The 21,328-nt window shown below is 31.4% G+C and overlaps 1 protein-coding gene across 1 annotated transcript in view; it reads left to right on the top strand.

The window, feature by feature from the left end:
* Positions 1-21,328, top strand: part of LOC143203592 (glutamate receptor ionotropic, kainate 2) — a 309,747-nt gene that overhangs the window by 189,125 nt on the left and 99,294 nt on the right. The gene's annotated exons all lie outside the window — the stretch shown is intronic.

Below are 21,328 nucleotides of genomic sequence, written 5' to 3'. Positions count from 1 at the left end.
GATTTTTTTTATTTCATTATGAAGTTTGTTAATTTGTCTACAGTTTTGGAAAGTTAAAGAATTTTTTAAAATTCAATTTTAAATCCTTATCCTTATTTATCCTTATATTTTAGGTTAATGATCAATCAGACAAAATATAGAATTTTTTGGTGATCTCGTTAGATAAACATGTAGAATTATACAATCTAAAACTAAAACCACCCTCAGGTGGTTCATTTTGATTGCGTTTGTTTGCCTGATAACACGTCGAACTTCGTTAATTTGTCTACAGTTTTAGGTAATTCCAGATGATAGATCCAGATGAAGAGCTAGTGGTATTCATTTTCAGGGCATATATTAGAGGACGTTAGATTCATCAGTATTAATCTCAGAAATTTAATTTCATGCTATTTTCTCTTAAATAATAAAATATATCGACTTCAAACTGAATTTATATCAGTTTAGTTTTAGTTTGTATTCTGGCTAATAAATCTGTTGTAAAATAAGATAAAATAACATTATATTAGTAAGTAATTCATTATTTTTTGTTAAGACAAGCAATATATATCCAAGCAACCAAACGGTAATATTGAAATGGATCGAAATGTCACTTTAATTTAATTTCTGTTGTATTTGTAGTATTAACTGTGAAACTTTCTCAAAGTTCACTACGAAGTTATGCTGGGTTTTCGCCCAACAAGTCTTGGAATTTATAGTATTCGACAAAATGAAATCAAAGCAGTGAAAAACTGTTGAAACCAAAACATACAATAGAAATATGACAGAGTAGTATCCCCACAAGTTTCTAAAAGTATTTTATGGGCTACAGCAACAGATCTCCACAAAATAAGCAGCACAAGGTAATGAATGTCGAATAATACTAAATAGAAAAATGTTATTTTGTTGTTAATGCTATATAAATCATCGAATCTAAGTGAGGTAAGACTCCACAGCATTTGCTTACTGACATATCAATGTTGATGTCATCACTGATCAAAATACCTTGAACAACCTAATATAGAAAAGAAGATAGAATGAATTATGTTAATGATTTACTATATGAGCCACTCTTGGTTTTCTACCAGATATTAATTACAATTAATTGCATAATTTTATGGTTGTTTAGAGTTTCTTCTAAGACTTCGTTAAAACAAAATACTTATGTTATGATTACACAAGTTAGATTTTCAATCTTATGCTCTCCTATTCTATATATAGAAAAGTTATTATGGTACTTAGAAAGTTAAATCAACGAACCTATAAAACATAATTAAATTTTAAATTACACCGTCGTAAGCCGATTTAAAGTAACACAACGTTACGGCCTGCGCCTCTTCGTTCTTACGCAGAGATAGACCGCACCCTCTCCCGTCACCCGCCCCGCCGAAACAAAAGACTACGCTGCCAGCACGTGTTTTAATCAGATTCGCACTCCTACGTCCAAACGCGAATCTCCGGAACATTCTACGTGTAATGAAGTATTTACCAGATGCTTCAATTACGGGGCTCGGTGGTCGGCACGGTTCCTTGCCCATCTGTCGAACACCACCACCGCGGGGGGAATTCCGGGGGGCGGTGTCGGAGTACGCCGCCCTCCGACGTTCCCCTACGTGTAGGCTTTCGGTTGTTTGTGCGTTTAACTTTCAAATTTCAATGGTTTGTTTTACCTCCGACTTGGGACTGATTCGAGGAGTGCGTGGGAGTTTGCTAGGTAAACGATTTCTTGTCATTAAGTGCCGTGTAGGTTTTGATTTCTCTTTTCGCAGTATCAACAAGAGATAAGGTTTCTGGGAAACATTCATAGCAAAACTATAAGCACTGTAATATCTAGTTAAAAGGTTATCAGAAAAAACTACGGTTTCACTTATTTATGGTCCAATAAATAACTTGTTTTCAATTAACACCTTTCAATAATGTTACTTGAAATTAACTATGGATTCCATTTTACAACTATAGACGAGCTTAGCAGTGACTTTAGGTCGAAATAGGTGGCTGCGACCAGACAGTAACAGTTCTTTTAACAGTGACCAAAATCACTGTTTTACTCTTTCAGGTAGTATCCAGTAGTAAGCCACAAAGGCCAACAATAACAAATAATATAGTAAATTTTTCATTGACATACAAAATATAATAAAACACGTCATACATGTTAATTATATTTAGATTTCTTTTTTGGATAGTATTTTTTATTCATAAAGGGATGGGGTAAATTGTTTTTTACTGTAATGTCTGTATAATAAATCAGTTATTATTATAAAATATTTAATAGAACTACTGGATGTGTATTTTGTGATACGGTCAATAACTTGTTTTATACAATGCTACGTGAAATTAACCCTCAATTCCTTTGGAATAATGACTTTATATCTAGAGTAAATCAGTGTTAACAGAAAGTAACCCCTTAACAGCGAGCAAAATCGCTGTTGCTATTTTTAGATGGGTTCCAGGCCAGAGAGTTCAACAATAACAAATAATATGGTACAAATTCAACTAATTATATTAATATAATAATAAAATTACATATATTATATGTTAATTAGATTTCATTTCTTTATTAGATAACAATTGCCATTCATAAAGAAATGAAGTAGATTAGTTTCTGCTATAACATCTGACCGCTAATAATAACAGACTGCAAGAAAAAAGATCACACTTCGATAAATGGGCGTCTATAATATCTTTTCCCAAACCCACAGATTGTTGATTCTATTTACCCTCTGGTTCTAACACCAGTGTAGATTTGTATTTTTGTGAATTAAGATATTTGTACTATCTCCCATTGGCCTTGATCAGGATGATGAGATTATTAAGAAGTTCAATGGAGGTGCCTACATAATTTAGTCGGGGTTCTATCTAACAAATTTCTCTGCAGACCTCCTAGTAAAGTGGCGTCGGATCCTTTAATACTTGCCCGATTATCCCTTTTTCACTCTATTTTTCGTTGCCTTTTTATACTCACTTCTTATATTTCCTATCTTATTTCTATCTTTCTATAATTTGCATTTTAGATTCATAATTAAGTTTGTAATCTTCTTTTATGGTTTTTGGTTTATTTTTTAATATATTCCTTTTTCAGTGGTGGCTATTAACAAAAATTTCAAGAGAATTTCAGAGCTCGCCTATCCATAATATTATTTAAAATTAAAACAAAACTAATATAATAGTAACTATCAATAAATAACACTTGAATCTAAGCTTTGTTTTGGACTAAATCCAAATTTTCGAAATTTACTAATCATTACATATGAAAACAAATAATAATCTGAGAGTGCAAAGCCTGGTGAATAAACGCTCTTATCCACTAACACATTAAAGTATACTTTTACAATTAAAAGTCATGAAATTTTGTAATGGTACGATCGAATAATTTTGGTGCGATCATTACTCAGTAATAAGATATCAGTTGGTTTTCATCATCTGGCTTTATTCAATGTATTACTCATTGAGTTCAGTTTAATCCCAATTATATGGTCACAAAATATATGTTGCTCTTTGAAATACTATTTTACAAATAGTTTCATGATATTTAATAGACAATTCATTTGGTGTAAGGTGGCGGTATCAAATGAGATGTTATCAAAATCCTTTGACAGATATCTAATAAACATTCATATTATCGAATAATCATGTAGTTTTTTACCAGTAATGTTATTGATGGGTAAAACAAGGTAGTTTTCAGACCATAAACTACAAGCTATCCAAGAAAAAAGAGCAGACAATACGCCAAAGCCACATTCTAAAGAACAGCCATAAACGCCAGGCCTTTAAATCCATCAAGCAACAAATGGATCGAGGACCCGGTAATTAAATAACATTTTCGTCGTCGAACTAAATATCCGTGAGAAAAAAGGGAGGCCCTAACCCCTAACAGCCCCGCACCGCCCCGCTCTCGCACCAGTCATTAAGAAAACCGAAGAAAAACGCTTATATTTATTTAGAAACACTTCGGCGAAAGATTGACTGAAAAGCCGGGCGAACAAAAAAATCCGGAGGTGCGAGAGGACGGGAGGAGTAGGAGAAGGAGGTGAGGGAGGGGGCATCATCGATTTCCGCGAGAACACTCTTAAGATTATTAATATTTCTCCGAAGCGAAATTAATGCTGACGGCACGGAAAAAGTTCGAATCCCTCACGTATCTGGAGGGCAGGAGAGCGAAGCTACAACAAAAGGTGGACAAAGAATATTTAAAAATTATATTTAGTAAGCGTTCTGCTTTTGTTCATTCTATACAGGTTGATTTCAGTGAGGAAGTTTGTGAATAATTCGTTCAACTTTAATCTTATAAACAGGTCTTTTTAGATTTGTTTCCCTACGGTTTACATATTGCTACTTAATTTAATTGAATAATACTTCATCACTATCTTATTATTTTAATAAAAACCTGGAAAAACTACCAAATTATATAAAAACCTATAGAGCTATCCCATCAGCCACCAGTAATATCTAAGAAATATGAAAACACCCAAATTGGAAAGAATAAAACGGATTATGGGGAGAAAAATATTTACATAAGTGTTTGGGTTTGTTAACAAGCATTCAGCAGTTGACCAAGTGCATAGAATAAAAATGTAACTGAAAAAGTCTATGAGGGTAAAAAGGTATGTTTAGCTATATTATGAGATGAAGCACAAGTCTTCGATAAGGTATGACAAGACCGTCACTTGCTGATAAACCACAAAAAATGTTTCCGAAACAACACAATGAATTATTAAATCTTACACTAAAACCAGAACGTTTAGTGTCGAACAAGAGGAAGCCTACTCTACAATAAAAGAAGCTAAAGTAGGTCTACAAGAAGGTGTATTGTGGCTAATTCTTACTCTACACATGTAATATAACATGAATTGAAAATATCTTGATGACTGCATTTGCTGATGATACTGTAATTCTGGCTGTTGATGACAACAGCGAAGAAGTGTTGAGACCCATATGGAATTAATTTAGAGGGATATTTCGCGAAGATTAATATAAATGCAATACAAGGTTTTAGGAGATGGGTCTTCCCACGTATGTACATAAAATTAAGTTATTGTAAAGATAAATTGTAGGTTAGTCGGAAACGACTAGTAACAATTTAATAATAAATATAGTAGTAAAAATTAAAAATAATTACTCTGGGATAAGAAATCGATGGGAAAAACAAAATTAATCTTGTTCCAGACTTTTAAAATCACAAAATATCATAAAAATATTTCTGCTTCAAAAACAAAAAATCTAATTAAAATAAAAACGTCTTACATGAGCTAAATTAAAGACAAAGAGACATCATTTAATATTTTTGATTTTCTAATAAAGGAACCTGTTTTAACATCACAACAAACGGGTTTTTTATACGTCTCCTTCATGGCCGCGAAAAGGACCACCAAAAGACGAAGAGAAAAGAAACGAAAGAGAGTGGAAATAAAGACGCATAATATGGAGAAAAAGGGGGCGCGTTTTATGGGTATTTTAAGTTGAAATTATATTCGAAACTTATTATAATTTAAATGAATTAATGAGTGGGTCCGCAAAATGGCCTAATTTAAAAGCGGATTAATTTCGTTTATATAACCACTTTGTTTTTAGGAAAAATTCCCGCCCTTATTAATTAGGTAGATACTAAAATAAAAAGGGCTGAAAGCGTTTAGTGTTATTTCGCCCTCTTTTTTTATAACGAATTATTTTTAATTGATACAGAAACTTTCGTATCGCTCGCGTAGAATACACAGTCAAATATTTTAAAAATCTGATATAATCTGACTTTTTATATGCAACTTAAAAGTTGTATATCTGAAAATTTTAAAACACATTAACGAAATGAACGAAAATATATTTGAAGAGAATTTTGCAAATGTTCAAATACATTTTTTGAATTAATCACTGTAAATAGGAATCAGTGTTCAGAAAACTTGTTAATAATAAACTCAGATTATTAAGCAAATATTCATATAAAAGGATGAAAATAAAGAAATAATCAAAATACAAATTGTTTTAATGTCCATCTTATCTGTCAGATTCAGCTTACGGTATATTCCAGCTCTTACACCATCTTTACTTACGATTTCTTTAAATGTTTTTCTTCCAATAATCAGAAATTGAATAATAAAAATCTGGTTAGTAATGATATATAGTTTTTTTGCTGTTTGCGCATAGTCAGGTAACTAAAGAAATACAAGTAATGGTTTTCAATATGACTACAAGCTAATGACACAGAAGAGCATTCTCCAGGATTTCTGGACTACAGTAACTACAAGGATAAGGTTAAAATTTTGAAGAATTGTTCGGATAAGTATGTTTGAAATGAACTGAGTATGAATGAAAGGAAGTGGAAGGAAAACAATATTGAAAAATTAAGTAATTTTTAGAACCGAAAATACGTAATGTATTAATTGCTAATTCAGGAAGTTCTCCCTTCATTTCCACAAGCTTATATTGACTGATTATTATCGTTTCGTGTTCCTGGATGATCTACCATGACACCATAACGAAAACCTGTGAATTAAACTATGAATTGCTAAAACATCCACTTTATTCATCAGATTCGCCATCTTTTTGATGTTGGTAAACTATAAGTAAGTTGAGTATACAAGTTTTCACGTATTTTTGAAGTAATACATTGCTAGCTATGAGTGTCCCTTCCTTTGTTGTTTCTTCGAAATAATTTACTTTGTTGTTTCTTATTTATTCTGCCGCTCTTGGCTGTTCTACCTTGTTTGATCTATAACTGTATTAATATAATAAAAATACTCTCTCTTTATATAGGGTTCACCATTTGTTGTTCATTATGATGATCCAAAAGAAATAAAAGCCTTTAGATCTATATCACTGCTGCCAGTAATATCTAAGATATTTGAGAAAGAAAAGAATAAAACCGATTATGGAGATAGCACCTATAGTCAGACCGCACAAGTACCAATAATAAAAAATAATGTTATCATTCTATATATTCCTAAGTATCGAGGAATGAACCTTGATGCAAGACTTCGCAGGAAGGAACATCTAAAAAAGAAAAGGAAAGAACTGGAGTTTACATATAGGAAAATATATTGGTTAATTGGAAGAAAATCGCTATTATCAGTAAATAACAAATAGCTATTATACAAGCAAGTTTTGATTAGGTATATCCCTATATATACATTATTGTAAGACAAACGAAGAATAACAAGGTTTTGAGTTTGTATCGATGGAAGGCAATTAACAACCCTTAATACATACACTAGTAAAATAATTTCCGCCGCCTAGTACCAGTATGTGACAAAAATAAAGCAGCATCAGCATGATATATATTCGAGCACTGCTGATAACATCAGCGTATTACAAGAAAAGTTCCGGGATCCGAAAAGGGGCCCCCAGGAAAAAAATTCTTTTTCTGCATCGTTTTGCCTGACCAAAAACCGAGCCCGGACCTCGGACTATTATTCACCAGACGTGTCCGGTTGACTGGGCATATGTGGGCGAAGGGACGGCGGGCGGCGAAGGGCCGAGTCCGAGGGTGACGGGGGAGGCAGGGGAGCGGAAGCGGTTAACAAGGGACGGAGAAAAAATAAAGATGAAAGGATAAAGTGGTCATAAATTAAACAAACGTTGATGGAAAACGGTTTGGACTGAGTGGATTTAAGGACGGGGCTCTCGTCTTTGCATGTTTATCTTGTTTTGGCCCAATGTAAACTGTTGGGTACACGTCTCTGTTCATATTTATCAAACGAATCGTTTTGGGTTAAATACTGTGCGCCCTCGGTATGCGAAAATGTAGTCTGGTTCCTCGACAGAGACAGCGTTCAGACAGAAAATAAAGTAAACAATTTACTCTCTCTAAAAGAAAAGATTTCTCAATTGTGACTGTCTTAAGACAGAAGAAAGACCAAAAGAAGCTCGATACTTGGGCTCTACATGAATTAACAGTAGAAATATTAAAGAACCGACTTTCCATTTGTGAATCTTTGCTGAAACATCACAACGTGCCAAAAAGATCGTCATAAAATGCGAAAGAAGAAGAACTGAATTAGATTCTGTATGTTATCAACAACCAACTCGAATAAAACAGATTATTAAAAAAATACCAATAGTCAATATGAAAAGTGCTGTCTACCATCACAAGTACGTTAGACTTCACATCTTCAGCTACAAAAATAGAGAGGATTTAACTGGGAAGTTGTGATTTATCCACTGTATACCTGGTCTGTGTTCAACTATCATTTGCTCTGGTCTCTAATAATAATAATAATAATAAACTCTTCTAATAATATAAAGATAATTTTACTGAAGAAAGAAACTTCTTTTGAAGCTTGTGACGAGAATAACTTGGTTCAATTCAGTCAATAAACGTTCTACAATTAATGAATCATAGGACTTAAAAATGAAATGAAATATAATTTGTGTATAAATCTGCTACGAGCAACACAACAGTTTGCGAGAAATATAAGCTGAAGTTAGGATACTAATGATCGATAATAGTGCAATAAAAAATTGTTCATTAATTAATGAAATTCATGATTTTTGCACTATTAATTAATTTCAAACTGCACCATTTGCTTGTTCCTGAAATAATGAAAAAATAAACACAGCAATCATGCTTAGCCTTCATATTCACCATACATTGCACTACTGACATCATTACATTTTCAAATAATTAACCTTTACAAAATTTAATCAATTATTGGCCATCAAAATATGGAAATATACAAAATACCACTAATGTTTTACCTGATATTGTATGTTATATATTTAACATATTTCAATATTTAGATTCATTAAAAATATGTTTATTCAATCAAACGAAAAAGATTTCAAACATAATCCGATTATATCAATCATTATATCTGTTTTATTTTAAAAATGTGTACTTAATAAAATATTTCTAGTAGAAAAAATCAGTAATGATCACACAATTCTGTCAAATGATTATACTTTTAAAACAGCAATTATATTATTTATTAAATAACTATATATTGTTTTAGTTATCATCGAACATGTTCTTTTGAATCTTAATGAAAACATAAATGTAGTTTTTAAATTTTAAGAAATGTTTAAAGATATTTACTTTATAAGCAAGCAGTGCTATGATATTAGTCACCAACTCTGTTATGAGCCTTATTTCTAAACTGAACCTCAATCTTTGAAAATTGGTGATTACGTCGTATCTCTATGGTTCTGGTCCATAGTTATTTGATAAATCGAAATATTTTGCATGTATTTTGTAGGTGTGAAGGTGAGGACTAATGTACTATGAATTCTGACAAATCAATACTGATGGATACGGTATATCTAGTTAAGGATTAATAGCGAAGCCCTAACAGGAAACACTGATGGGACAGGTCAAGCGGTATATCTGAATATTAACCTGTTTGACTGCAAAACTATAACCAGAAATTGCTGAAGACTAGGTAACGGGGATGACTATAGGATTATTTACAAAACTTTACTTATTTGTCTTATCTACTTCCAAATACGTTAAGATATCCACGATATTTAAAGCAAATTCTCAAATTAAACCGTTTCAAATTTTTTTTTAAATGTATAAACTGCAAATAAGAACAAGAATACATTTGTCACTATGGCTAAGACATGATTCTACTGTCATAACACTCAACCATAATAAGACGTTAGCTAGTGCTATAAATCTATTACATCAGCAACAAAGCGAACTAAGGTTTAGAAAAGCCACAGAAAGGTAATAATATTAGATTTTATGATTGAACAATGCATTTTGTTCCCTAATTATTTCCAAATTAGTAAAATAATGTATGCAAAAATGATATTATTATTCTTGTACCAGCTGTGTACAAATATATGCAGAAAAAAAACCCTGTTCTGCAAAAGAATATAGTGATATTCCTTCAATGAAAATCGCCAGTTCTTATTCACCAGTTTCAGCTCCCTCTGACATTTTGCTACTTTTTTACTTCTAAAAAAAATAACGTGTTGAAAATAAAAAACAAAATAAATTATTAGACCTCTGAAACAGGTTTAATAAAGCACGGAGAGACTATATATAATATAATATATATATTCCATGCAATCAAATCGTATTTTTCGTTATTCAGCGACGAAAAACTTAGCGAACCAACCTAGTATTTCGTAAAACAATTAGCGATAACAGATATCCGTAATCCACTTCATATATATATCGAGGAAAAGTTCACGCTTCATCAACGAAAACACTTTATTTTTCCCGTAACAAGATTTTCGAGCGAACTTTTTCATTTTTCGGCGACCAAGCCCCGACGCTTAATGTAATCTCGATATCGATTCTCGTCAAATATGTTTATCCGACGGTTCGTAGACGGATTTTTATTAATAATAGTGATGGATTGTGCCGAGGTATACGCGACGACAAAGGGAATTAACTCGTAATAGAGAAATTGAATGGGTTCCCGGGTTCATTGGGGAGTGTATCGAGCTAGGAGCTTCATTGTCATGATTAAATTATTAAATGTATATGCTCAAACTGTAAAACATTAGTATAAAAATAATAATAGATGAATGGTTATTATATCAGTGACTAGTTCACATTTTTCTACTAAAATATCTGGAAACAGACAATGAACCACCATCAGGAACTAAATGAAAACTATATTTAGTTAGAAACAGTTAGAATATAGTTAAAACAAAAAATTAAAGACTATAGTCTATTCAAAGTTACTTTGTACACATTTCATCTAAATTTGTGACGTCAAAAGTTGATTTTCTGAGTTTTAGCTCAGTTTGGTTTTCACATACAACAAAATTCCAATCTAAATAAAATAATTGAAAAAAATTTTTATCAAATATAATTTAGTTTAACATTATAGTACCTATAAAAACTACAGTTAATTATAAGGCCACATTATTTATAGGTGACACGTTTACAGGTTAGAGTTACTATTACTCCCAAGAATTTTGCATACGCCTGAAAACCGGAGGACTTTGACAAGTTCATTCATTTACGTATTCGAATTAGGCAGACAGAATTGTGTCTCTTTTTAGCTAGAATAAAATGCGAAGGAAAATATTGACTGATTCTAAAACGAATTTACAAATTGCGCCAGGCAGTACATTAAACATCTTGATGACGTATGTACACAAAAAACTTTCAATATATTATAGAGTAGCTTACTGTGTACCATTCCTCTATTATTTGAAGAGACTCCAACTCTAAACCTACACACAAATTAATAGCAAGAAAGAAAGACATTAGACATCAATCTTAAGTGAAAATATAACAACCAATTTAATAATGCACCTGTCCATACTACTCAATGCTTGTCTACTACGCATGACTTTTTCTACTCACAAAAATAAAACAAAATCTTGCAAAGTCGTAGATTCATAACGTAATTAATGAGTTCCAGTATAACGTACTGCTACTGGTGTTGATATATCTGTAAATATATCAGGTGTTTAATATATAAAAAGAACAATAATTAACTAAAATTAAAGATAAATAAACCATAAAAAAATTAAATAAATTGTAACTTTGCAGGAAATATATTTGAAGTGAACTTTCACTCAGCTATTAACCTTAATACCTAGAGGAACTGAAGAGGTTCCTCAAAGTTGAAATCTAAAATCTTCAAGAGTAATCATCATATGAAAACTCCAATCAGTTCCTCTGCAGATCAACCATGAGGATTAAGAGGTTTATAACATCTATCCATACTATAGCAAGTCACTATCTGTTAAACACAGTTACAGCATATACTCTCAGTTAAAGACAGACGGATTACGCCATAACTAATGGTGATAACTTAAAATTTAAACATATCACCATAGTTATGCCAAAAATACCAAATAAGAGAATAGAAATAGAACTGAATTCAAAGAAAGCACTGAAAGGGCACTTCATCTTTTTTCTATAAGTTAATAGCACTTAACTAAGTTACTACATAATTTTGAATCTTGAATTTTGAACCCATACAGGCTCTTGTTTTCATGGGATGGTAAGTCAATGTTGATTTATTTTTTATTCTTCTAATAAGCATCTGCTTATGTATGTGCATATAAACTATACATAAAGCTTGTGCTTCAAAAGTCCAGTTTAATATAGCATTTCAACTCTCCAATTTCATTTATATCTGATATATTAGACCAACACCAAGCTACCCACAGTACTGAACACTAACAGAAACAACAGTAATAGCAGTTAAAATATTTATTGATGACATCAACAACTTTATTACCCATAAAGCTAGTTAGTAGAATAGCATCGACTTGAAATATATAAACCTTCAATAAATGGTCAAATAACATAGAAAGATTCAGTAAGACAGAATTAGGTTGGATTCAGAAGTGAAATACATTTAACAAACGAAAAAGGTCACTTTTGCATTGAATGTTGATACATAACGAAAGAAATTGCTATAGTGATTATCTCAAAAAAAATGTTTAGCGAAATCGTTACTGTTCAGTACCAAGATAATTCTTCATATTTGCTAAATTTTATAAATTACTAAAAGTTGTTAAAAATCTGTAGAATGAGTAATAATAACAAAAATTGGATATAAATCTTATTGCCAGATCAGTCAGTCGAGTTATAATAATGATTTTAACTTATATACCTCATCGATATAGTGTGAAGATAACTTCAACAGGTGAATAGTAATATATACTGATTAAAATAGAAGAAATTACTTCAAGGGTGAACTATAATAAGATATTTGATGACCTATGTTTGCCAAATACTTTCATTTTAAGTACATATTGCAAAAAAAAACGGTTATGCTTACAAAACTGTATAGAAAGTAAATGCTCCACGAGAATTACTATTTTTCATCAAGAATGGTGTCAGAAGCTAGTAAAAATATTAATGGAGAATTAACTAACCGAAGTAACTCTGCGATTCAGGCAAGAATATTCGAGAGTATTTGACTTTTTATAGGCTTTATCTCTTATAAAATGTATATAATATTAAACCAGCTCAATGGAAGTACTTAAAAAGCAACTAATTATGTCCATTCCTCGACTACGAAATTAAATAAGTTCAGTTATCATTTTAATACAATCGCTGTGGTTATCTGGCTAAGAGCTTACCGCTTTCATCTACCCCACTCTCTTTTAATTAAACTCTAAAAATTCTAGTGGAAATAAGCCCGGAGATCTGCTCGCAACCGGGTTAAATGTTTTATTTTCTTTTTTCGGTTTGATGTTTCAATACAGCTAGATGAACATTCACAGTATTTTTTAAAATTTTTAATTAATTTATTAATTTCCTAGCATTCTTTATGAAATGGGTATTAATATATATCATGAAAAGTTATGCAAGTAATTCAACTAAAAGTCGAGTTGATATATTTACAAAAACACCAGAATAACTAGAAAATATCTTTTTTAAAGATGACTTTTAATACACAGAGGGAGACATTCATAAAGAAATTCAAGATCAAACAATAGTCAATCGACATTAATGGTGGTCAAAGAATTGGGCCAACGTATTAAAGACGTAGTTATTTTTCGTGGTGCTGTTACTGTTACCCTGAAAAAAATCCTCTTTGTTGTTATATATTCTGTTCGAAATAAATGTTACAAGATTAACTGATGTAGTCGAATCTTTGAGTAATTTTAGAGTTGTTGAGTAATTTTGTATACTCATCATCACACACCATCACATCTGTAACAGTCATTGACCCTTATGGTCCATATATATTGTAATTATTCTACAGTAATATTGTGAAGGTGACTGTGATCATATAATACTGGAATTACTAAGTTGGATATAGATCCAAATATGAATCGGTTTTTTGGTTATAACTCTTTGATTAAAATGTATCCCTATAAAAATGAGAAAAAACATTTAGATCTCAATTATTTGCTAAAAAAAAATCTGAATATCCCTTGTTTGTGAAAGGTATAGAGATAATGACAACCTTTCACTTGTCTAGTGCTTTAAATACCAAATTACAATTAAATGTAATTCTATAACTGAACTCAATTAGTTTGCAGAAAATCGCAATCCCATAGTTTTATAGAAATTGTCTGGCACGACTACATATTGAACTCCTTTATTATTTGATCAATATTCGCATCACTGTTGTATTGTGAGCACAATGAATATCAACTTCCTCATCCAGATTGTCCATAATATATTTGGAAGAATTGTTGAAGTAGATCTGGCACTGGTAACAGTGCTTTTAGTCACTGATAAAATTTCCGATACAAATTTAATAATTTAAACTAATCAATCATTTTTTTAGTTACTTCTTGTCACTTCTTTGTGATAGTGAATCTTTTGATGACGGTTATATTTTGTATTGGAACACAAAATTGTTATTGTTGCCAATTTCCACACAACATTATTTCACATTTTCTTACCATACAGGCATTCCCCGGGCTTCTACAAATATTTCTACAATATTCCGACTATCTAACAAACTCAAATTATTAATTAAATAAAAAATTGGTCCAGGTGTTCTCGGATTTTGGTGAAACTAACTATGCATATACATGTATGCCTGTATACCATGTAGTTTAGCGAATAAATACTTCATTTTACACATACATATGTACTAAAATGACAATTATTCAACTTATTCACCATATTTAGCTCCTATTGTCTATAGGCTTTTCTCTAACAATAACATATTTCATATAACAAAGAGATACTGTTTTTTTCCCTTCCGAAAACTTATTAAATATCCCAGCGACTAAATGCGAAGCAAGTTTGAACAAATCCGACATCGTCACAGCTTTCCCTCCCAGATATCAATCTGAGGATTTTATATACGCCACCCCGGGCCGGAAAACAGAATTATCTAGCGAAACTAGTGGGGTATCATAAAACAAATTAAATTTCCACGAGACTATAATAGGAGCTAGTTATTGTGTAATAATTTCGGTTGTGTGTCAACCGGTGAGGCCGTAGCGAGAGACAAACTGTCTGGGGCGGAGGATGGGGAATATAGGGCGCAAAAGGGCCGAGCCAGAACGAGCGGAGATGCCATTAAAGCTCGTGGTTTCGTGAAGTGACAAAATCAATATGTGTTACTGCCAGATATATGACTCTTTTACCGCTGGTGTGTCCAGGCTTTTACCATTTTACGTTGACCGAGTAATTTATCGGGGCTATGATGGGAATTTAGTGATAATGATGCCCCGTTGGTATAAGATTGGAGAAATATATATAAGATCTAACGTAACCTTCTTTTTACTGTCCTCTAATGTTTATTTTATCAAATAAACTACCATAGCTACTTAAGAATATCCATCGAACCTACTCACTAGCCAACAACTTTTATAAAATTTTTTAAATAATCTTTAACAAAAAATATTGAGAGGAATATCACAAAAATATAAACATGTGTAGATAAAAGGTCGGACCACGCCTCAGATAAAATCAATATCAGTACAACGGTGACATTAATTAATCCCTTCATTCGAATATACCATACGAAAGCACAAATTATGAAATATATCGGAGCATCACTGTCTCAGAATTAAACATTATCATCCAAAGAACCGTCAAAAAAACAACGCCTAAAAAGCGAAAGAATACCCCTGAAACACAATATGTACCCTAAAAGTATCAAGGACAAAATAGAAGAACAAATTAGACTTGGCATACCACTCAATACACTATAAAAAAAACGCATATAATAAACACTAGAAAGAAGCCCCTTCAGTCTCACAAAAAATAACTTTCAGAACTACATGTTAACAATAACACCCAGAATAGCGACGCATTTTTCGCTTATATTACGGACGACATAGGAGCCTGTGCAAGATGAAATAAATAGAAAGCCCGTACCTTTGCTGACTATCCGAGTCTGACCAGGAACAATCAGCCGAAATAAAAGAATATTTTAAATCAGCGTGCGTACCAAAGTTTCCGAGATTCTGATTCTGACAAAAATAAAACTATCAAGGAAGGAAAAGCACCAGGCTACGATAGTGTCGACACAACTCCCTTGAAACATCTACTACACAAGGGAAATTACAACACATTCTCATCCTACCTCATTTGAAGACTTTCATGATTCAATGCAATGAAGAATAGGAACGACGTGAGGCTCAAGCGACATCACAGACTTCAGCAACAAATTCATATAGAGGGGCAGAAGCAGCGCTCACAGATTGAAGGTCTCTCATAAAAAATACAATAAACAAACAGTCCAGAAGATGGACAATGCAGTGGGTTATTGTTCTCAAACAAATTATCATGACGCAGAACAGAGAAAGAAAAAACACACCATACAATCAACTTTCAAAACTAAAAATATAAATCTCTCCTACTCTAACATTCCCGAAATATTTTAATATTCAAAGATAAAACTAGCAAAGAACGGAACAACATTTAATTAACCCAGACCATCGTTAAAACATAATGGTCACTAATGACAATGCCGTCTGTCTGGAGATAGATCGGCCTCCTTTATCATCGTCCTCCCACGCGTCTCTCTACTCCCTCCTCAAGTTTTTCGTTTGACCCAGTTGACGTACGGACGTAATTATGACACAACCAGTCAGTATTATGGCTTTATGAATGTCGGATTAGTTATGTGATGCTGGAACAGATAACCTCAATATTAAACTTTGATTGATATTCTCGTTCTTCGGTAATTCTCAAGCTTTTTATTTGATTATTATAAAAAGAAATATACATTGATAGACATATTAGACATTTCGCACAGCTTTATGCTATATAATTTTCGTAACGTTTCCAAAAATATTTATTACTTTAAAAACATTTCGAAATAATTGAACCAAGAATTTCAAAATCATCAAAGAACATTGCTGACATTTATGGACACAACAAAATGTATTAGAGACTGAGTTTTAGAACTAATGTGATTTGATAAAAACAACAAGATTATAAAATATCATTTCAGCATTTCATTACCTCCATATCGTTACGAAATAACGGAATTATAGCGAACCAGCGCCTGTTTATTTTAAATTACCACAAATGGGCCTTTTGATCCAATTTTTTTCATACCGCAGAGCAATCCAAACATAACATCATCATCCTTATTTATTTCGCGTATATTTCGCTTTGCGTCTGAATCGAAAACAAAAATACACTGTAACGTTCCCCATTTTTTTATGTTCGTACATAAAAGTTAAATGCCTTCGTGCTGCCCCCATCGCCCCTCAAGCAACGTCGTTAAATCTTTACATCTTTCAAGACTAAAAAATGAATTATGAATATTAAAATTTATTAGATGTTTTAAAAAAATGTTGTCCAATCAACTATGTTGATGTTGGGTGTAATAACTTTCAAACAACTTTTAGCTAGCGAGTTTGGTAACACTTTACAATAACCTATGGTTATTTGAATTGATTTGTACTTCAGAATGGCAAAAAATCCCAAATCTTCACGAATATATATGGAAAAAGTGGCAAAATTTCTTATATCTAAGATCAGGATTATGTTCTCAAAATACATGTATTTTTGGGTGAATAAAGCAAAAATCCAATTTATATGGCTTTAGAATTTGTAAATTTTAAGATAAGTGGCATAAACACACCTCCACTCATTTATAGAAAAAGTTATTTTGATTCTATAACTCCAATAAAAAAAGGTATATAAAAATTATTGAACAACCATTCAATTCAACGTAAAATTCTTTATAATTCATGCAATTTTCATTAGCCCATGATCAATTGAACGGGAATGATAGCAAGTTACTTGAGAATGGCAAAAAATTCCAAATTTTCACGACTATATATATGGAAAAAGTGGCAAAATTTCTTATATCTAGTATCAGGATTATGTTCTCAAAATACATGTATTTTTGGGTGAATAAAGCGAAAATCCAATTTATATGGCTTTAGAATTTGTAAATTTTAAGATAAGTGGCATAAACACACCTCCACTCATTTATAGAAAAAGTTATTTTGATTCTATAACTCCAATAAAAAAAGGTATATAAAAATTATTGTACAACCATTCAATTCAACGTAAAATTCTTTATAATTCATGCAATTTTCATTAGCCTATGATCAATTGAACGGGAATGATAGCAAGATACTTGAGAATGGCAAAAAATCCCAAATTTTCACGACTATATATATGGAAAAAGTGGCAAAATTTCTTTTATCTAGGATCAGGATTATCTTCTCAAAATACATGTATTCTTGGGTGAATAAAGCGAAAATCCAATTTATATGGCTTTAGAATTTGTAGATTTTAAGATAAGTGGCATAAACACACCTCCACTCATTTATAGAAAAAGTTATTTTGATTCTACAACTCCAATAAAAAAGGTATATAAAAATTATTGTACAACCATTCAATTCAACGTAAAATTCTTTATAATTCATGCAATTTTCATTAGCCTATGATCAATTGAACGGGAATGATAGCAAGATACTTGAGAATGGCAAAAAATCCCAAATTTTCACGACTATATATATGGAAAAAGTGGCAAAATTTCTTATAACTAGGATCAGGATTATGTTCTCAAAATACATGTATTTTTGGGTGAATAAAGCGAAAATCCAATTTATATGGCTTTAGAATTTGTAAATTTTAAGATAAGTGGCATAAACACACCTCCACCCATTTAGAGAAAAAGTTATTTTGATTCTATAACTCCAATAAAAAAAGGTATATAAAAATTATTGTACAACCATTCAATTCAACGTAAAATTCTTTACAATTCCTGTAATTTTCATTAGCCTATGGTCAATTGAACGGGAATGATAGCAAGATACTTGAGAATGGCAAAAAATCCCAAATTTTCACGACCATATATATGGAAAAAGTGGCAAAATTTCTTATATCTAGGATCAGGATATTGTTCTCAAAATACATGTATTTCTGGGTGAGTAAACCGAAAATCCATGTTATATGGCTTTAAAATTTGCAATGTTTAAGATACGTGACATAAACGCATTTCCACAAACATTTGAACAAAAATGATAGCAAAATATATGAAATTAGCAAAAAATAGAAAAGTACGTAAATACTTTATCACTGGAATAATGTTGTAACTATTAAAATATATTAACATAATAAATTCATATTTATTTGCTTTAAAATGTGTACTTATTAAGATATGGAACATAAAAGGGAATCCACTAATATTCAAAAATATACTTCTCATTGTATAACTTTTGTATGCCACCATTCCATTGAACCGAATATTCATTATAAGTTTTGTAATTTGTATTAATTTGTGATTATTTTAACAGAAATGATTAACTTATTCGTCAAAAATAGTTAGTAATCAGACGTTAGAGTGTCTGGACTATATGAAGGATATACTTTCTTCTATTTATTTAATTCTTTGATATTGCTCTAAAGAATATCGAGGATGACCCGTCACAACATAAACACATATCTTATCACCAAAGGATTGACCAAATTAGAAATAAAAAAGAACAGAAGTTAAAACATTGGTAGAAAACATAATAAATTTCTGTTGCATAAGCAACTACTAAACCTGAAATTTAATTATGGAGTGTAATTATGGACAGAGTAAAATGTTAATTAATATGTGCCATATGCTATAAAGACTAAGTAAGAAGTAATGATATCTTCCGAGCTTACTATCTAGCTTTTGGAAAATCATTGTGAAATATATGTTGTTTGTTAATAATAATATAAACGCACAAAAGTCACATTGTGTGAATTAATTTCACGCCATTTCTAGAAAAGCGGCAATTAATCAAGATTTATATAAACTGCTAGATACAAAAACTTCATAATAATAATCAAGAGAATGTTAGAAAGCAAGCTAAAGAATTATAAACAAAAGATTCAAGTTCACTGTTAACGCATAATTTTAGAAAGAAGGCATGATCCTAGAGAGTTAACAACATAGTTAATGCTATATAAAATCATACCCCTTCAATTGACACTTTATCGAAGCCTTTTCTCCCCATATACTAAATATATCCCTCTCAACAAGCGGGGTTTTCAGTTAAATTAAAAAGCACTTCGAATAAGCTGATAATACCGTAGGAATTATGTTTCGCTTTTTCGAATAACCGGCAAAGTAGATTGCGACACTGATTTCTACAGATGGTTGGCTGTTTATGTTATCTAATATTATCATGGGAGAAACCGAGGGTTCCCCCCTTACACAGGGGGAAATATATTATCGATAGTATATCAGGAGGTTGTGTTAAAATATTATGTTCTCCGTTGGGACACAGCGACTGTTGTTGTGATTTATGGGTAGTAAGGTAAAGTAGCTGTTAAATTAGATAAATTATTTATATATTTAAGGAATAAATATTGCTATTTGTAACTATATTTAGATCAAAATACTGTGTGTCATTTAATTAAAAAATAGGATGTTTTTTTTAAATAAGAAAATCATGGCACATGTTATAAGTGGGTAGTAGTTTTTTATCCACATTTTCGTAACGCTTACGTCTAGATCTAAGACCTAAACAATATTGCGGAGAATTTTGTTTTGGTAATGAGTTCTTCGTGCTACCCCATACTTTGTAGAACTCTGTAGATCCACCCTAGCTTCAAGACTTGCTTGAAAAAAAAGGTATATTGTCCAGTGTTCATCAGGACTGTCGTCCATGTAACCACCACATTTTTTGAACCTCATTCAAAGTTCTGCTCGTTTTTTATTAACATACGCTTTAAAATTGAGCTTGGCATCCAAAGTAAGTCCAAGTATGTAGCTTGGAAAAGAATAAATAATATAGATAAAATATAGATAAAATCAGACATAGATAAATTAAAAACACAAACTGAATAATACTCGAGAGATTGATATAGATAGAGAGTTATTTGCTGATAATGACAAGTTATTCTATATGAAAATAATTTTTGTATATTGTGAAATTTATCAAAACAAATACGGAATTTTTTTAAGGAAAAGCTCTACAGTTCTAGAGTTTCCACGTATACCAGAGAGAGATTACTTATTTATTTCATTGCCACATGGTTTAGCTAAACAACATTACTTAGCAAATAACTTAAATTAATCAAATAGTTTACATGTATGTCATTTTTTAAAATAGATTAGTCTCGAAATTAAAAAACATAGGATACTAGCAGTTGACAATAAACAATACTTATAATAAGGCCCTAAATATTTGCAATGTTGTATTTATAGACAACTATTGTGTTTAATATTAATATTTCTTTTACAAGTACATCTTTTTGTTCGCTTATATATATAGTCAATAATCACAACGAATAAATATTGGCAGTCGAAAAGTTATTAAAATAAACTGAATTAAACTAAAAAGTACTACACAAAATCAAATATAATGCTCCAGCTGGAAATGTTGCAACAATGTCAACGCCATTTCAATATCGGTTGAAATCGTTGACAATTTCATTAATTCAATCAGCAGAACGTAGGCCAAAATGAACCTAATAGACCTAAAGGCATATAACCATTAATTCGAGGCAAAAATACCATTTAGAAATGTAAAAATATATGAATGTCCGTACACGAGTTTTTTTTAGCTTGAGAACGAAGCA

Source organism: Rhynchophorus ferrugineus, unplaced genomic scaffold (genome assembly GCF_030347505.1).
Source record: "Rhynchophorus ferrugineus isolate W39M unplaced genomic scaffold, kcgeb_rfMv2 rfM10, whole genome shotgun sequence".
NCBI classification, from domain to species: Eukaryota; Metazoa; Arthropoda; class Insecta; order Coleoptera; family Curculionidae; genus Rhynchophorus; species Rhynchophorus ferrugineus.
Note: the sequence above shows the minus strand (reverse complement) of the source record. Positions and strands in the feature narration are given on the sequence as shown.